Source organism: Rutidosis leptorrhynchoides, chromosome 4 (assembly GCF_046630445.1).
Source record: "Rutidosis leptorrhynchoides isolate AG116_Rl617_1_P2 chromosome 4, CSIRO_AGI_Rlap_v1, whole genome shotgun sequence".
NCBI classification, from domain to species: domain Eukaryota; kingdom Viridiplantae; phylum Streptophyta; class Magnoliopsida; order Asterales; family Asteraceae; genus Rutidosis; species Rutidosis leptorrhynchoides.
The window spans coordinates 443,395,087-443,399,033 of record NC_092336.1 but is presented as its reverse complement, the minus strand read 5'-3'; the positions used below and the strand labels follow the sequence as shown (position 1 = coordinate 443,399,033).

Sequence of the window (3,947 nt, the reverse complement as noted above, 5' to 3'; positions counted from 1 at the left end):
AAAAGCAAGATCCATCTAAGCAATCGAGGTTTGGAGTCCGATTTTGTGAAAAAGGTACTTCAAAGCCGAGTGGTCCGTAAAAATGATAGTCTTTGTCAAAACTAGATAGGACCAGAAATTATCGAATGAAAAGACCATAGCAAGGAGATCTTTCTAAGTAGTAGTGTAGTTCAACTGTGCTCCTTGTAAGGTCTTGCTTGGGTAATAGACGGGTCGAAAATGTTTCTCAACCCTTTGGCCCAAAATAGCGCCAACCGCGAAATCCAATGCATCACACATGAGCTCGAACGGAAGAAACCAATTCGGAGCAATTGTGATAGGTACATTAACGAGTTTCTCCTTAAGAAGTTTGAATGCCTTAAGGCACTCTTCGGAGAAATCCCAAGGTGTGTCCTTTTCAAGGAGTTTTTTCACCGGGTTAGTGATTTTGGAAAAATCCTTAATGAATCGCCGCTAGAAACCGGCATGCCCGAGGAAACTTCTAACACCCTTAACATTAGTAGGAGGTGGAATGTTTTTAATAACAGTTACGTTTGCGGGATCCACCTCAATACCATTCTTAGAAATCTTGTGCCCGAGGACGATGCTCTCTTGTATCATGAAATGGCACTTCTCCTAGTTGAGCACTAGATTAGACTTTTCACACCTTACCAACATCCTTTCTAAATTAAGAAGGCATGAATCGAAAGTGTCACCAAAGACCGAAAGGTCATCCATGAACACCTCCATGCAATCTTCAATCATATCATGGAATATGGCCATCATGCACCTTTGAAAAATGTCTGGAGCATTAGAAAGGCCAAAGGGCATGCGACGGTATGAGAATGTGCCATATGGACACGTGAAAGTGGTTTTCTCTTGGTCCTCGGGCGAAATAGGAATTTGGAAATAGCCCGAAAAACCATCAAGAAAACAATAGAAGCTGTTACCCACTAACCTCTCTAGCATTTGATCCATGAAAGGAAGCTGGAAGTGGTCTTTTCGTGTGGCGTCATTTAACTTTCGATAGTCGATACAAACACGCCACCCCGTGACTGTCCGTTTGGAAATTAGCTTGTTTTTATCGTTGGTGGTAACAGTCATACCATCTTTCTTAGGCACACAATGTACCGGGCTTATCCAGGGACTTCTAGAAATTGGGTAAATGAGACCCGCATCAAGCAGCTTAATGATCTCTTTCTTCACGACATCCTACATATGAGGGTTCAACCTCCTTTGGCGTTGCACCACAGGTTTGGATTTATCCTCCATTAGGATTTTGTGGGTGCAATAGGAGGGATTAATACCCTTGATGTCATGAATCTTCCACGCAATGGGTGGTTTATGGGCCTTTAGCATGGTTACAAGCTCAGATTTTTGACCTGTCGAGAGAGAAGAAGAAATTATTACCGGGAGCTTAGGTTCCTCCTGCAAATAAGAATATTCCAGATGGTCTGGAAGTGGCTTCAATTCTAACTCTGGAGGTTCTTCGATGGAAAATTTGCTCCAGTAATCAGCATCACGGTTGTGTTCCTCGAACTCTTCCTCAGTCGGCTCATAGCCATTTTTCATCAAGGTGGTCAAAATATCCACCTCTTCAACCTGCAACTCCTCATCAGTTTCAACCAATGAGCATTCTCCCGACCCCTGTAATTCTGGAAATTCCTGTAAAAGCTCAGACTGCACATATACAGTGTTAATAAAATAATACGTATCATCGGTATACGCATGGTATTTCAAAGCATGGTCAATTGAGAATGTTGCACTCAAATCATCTATCCTAAGGTTCAACTGTTGGCCATAAACATTGATAATACACCTAGCAGTATTTAAAAATGGCCGACCCAAAATAAGTGGAATCCTTTCATCCACTTCCATATCCAAAACCACAAAATCGGCCAGGAAAACCAATGTCCCGGTCTTTACTAGCATGTTCTCTATTATTCCACGAGGAAATTTGATAGAGCAGTCAGCTACTTGAATATCCATACGTGTGGGTTTAACCCTCGGGGGTCTAGCTTAAGGTAATTAGAATAAGGCATCAAATTGATGCTAGCCCCCAAATCCGCCAATGCCCGCTTACAATCTAAGTTACCAAGTAAACAATGGATGGTGAAACTTCCAGGATCCTCAAGCTTCTCGGGAAGCTTGTTTTCCACCCCTGCTGAACTCGCGACATTCAACTTCATGGAAGACACCCTCTCTAGCTTCTTCCAGTTAGTGAGCAAATCCTTCAAAATCTTGTATACTTCGGCATACCTGCAATAATATCAACAAAAGGCAAATTTATGTTAAATTTTTTAATCAAGTCCATGAACTTGGACTTCTCGGCCTTCAACTTTTCCAATCTTTGCTTCCTCGGGTAAGGGAGCAGTGGTTGATAAGCTTTGACTACCGGTTTAGCAACAACAGTTTTTGGTACCTTGAATACCTTTTCAATCACATGTTCCGGCTCCTTATCCCCTTCTGGTTCACTAACAATAACCGATTCACTTTCCTTTACTAACGGAACCCGCAAATAATCTTCCTTAGGCATCTTTTGTGGATCATAAACTAAACCACTCTGAGTGGTGATAACATTAACATACCCATTCTTTGGGTTAGTATCCGTGTTGCTAGGTAACTTCCCCGATTTTCTATCACTCCCCTGATTTGCAATCTGACCGATCTGTTTTTCAAAATTTTGAATCGCGGCCTGTTGGTTCCTAAACATTTGCTCATTCTTTTCATTGGTTTAAGTGACAGTAGTAACGAGCTGAGACTGAGATAACACTAGCTTCTCCATCATAGCCTCTAAGTTGGACTTCTTTTCCTCAACTTGGGGTTTTTGGAAATAACCTGGAGCTTGTTGTTGGAAACCCCTGCTTGATCCCGGTTGAAACCTAGAACCTTGTTGCCCTGGAGGATTATATGGACTATTGAAGTTTTTTTTTAACCGAGCTCTCCATTGAAATTGATTGTTGTTATATTGACTAATGTATGCAATATCCTCTTTTTGATTCAAAGCCAACCCTGCATCACAATCCTTAGCTAAATAAAGCCCAACACAGAGTTCACACCCAACTTTCATACTATGGATGTCTTTGTCTAACTTCTGTAGATGCCTACCAAACTTATCCAACTTAGCATTAATCGACCCAAAAACATCATAAGCACCAGTGCTTGAGACTGAAGAAGAAGATCAGGACAAATCATTGTCTTCATTCCATTCATGAGAATACTCAGCTTGCTTTTCAATTATTTCATAAGCCTCTTGCTCGGTTTTATCCATGAGACTACCCCCTGTAGCTTGATCAATAAACACGCGAGTAGTAACATTACACCCCTTATAGAAAACCTGTACCTTGTGAAAATTATCCAACCCATGTTGGGGGCAAGCTCGCAACAAACAGCTGAAACGAGTCCAAGCAGCATATAAAGTTTCATTAGGCTTCTGACGAAACTAAGTAATTTCATGTTGGAGTCTAGTCGCCTTAGATGCTGGAAAATCCTTGCTCAAGAACTTCTCCATTAGTGTAGTCCATTTGGGGATCGTCCCCTTAGGTAAACCATCTAACCAAGCACTAGCCTCCCTCTTTAGTGACCATGGGAAAAGCTTCATGTAGACAACATGATTATAGTCGGTAACGATTGGATGATGGACTATTGTAATAATGTAATGATAAGTATCGTTTATATGATGGACCATTGTAATAATGTAATGATAAGTATCGTTTCATTGTAATTATTATAGTCGGTAACGATAGTCTAAAGGTGTGGGACATGTAGGCCATAGATCCAATAATGTAAGATTTGTGTGTGGTGTATATTTAAATAAGAATAAGTACGTGAGCCATAGTAATTATGTAAATCGATCAATAATGTAAATGATCGATAGCGTGTGGGACCCAGAGCATATGTAAAAAATCTCATGGCTCGCCTATAAAAGGAAGCCTTAGTTTCAGTTTGTAATCATGTTATATTTGGAT

The 3,947-nt window shown here is 40.8% G+C and overlaps 1 non-coding gene across 1 annotated transcript; it reads left to right on the top strand.

The window, feature by feature from the left end:
* The first annotated feature begins 3,338 nt into the window (after positions 1-3,338).
* Positions 3,339-3,445, top strand: LOC139845670 (small nucleolar RNA R71). The gene has a single exon (XR_011758435.1). It is a non-coding gene; the product is annotated as a small nucleolar RNA R71 (small nucleolar RNA).
* Positions 3,446-3,947: the final 502 nt, after the last annotated feature.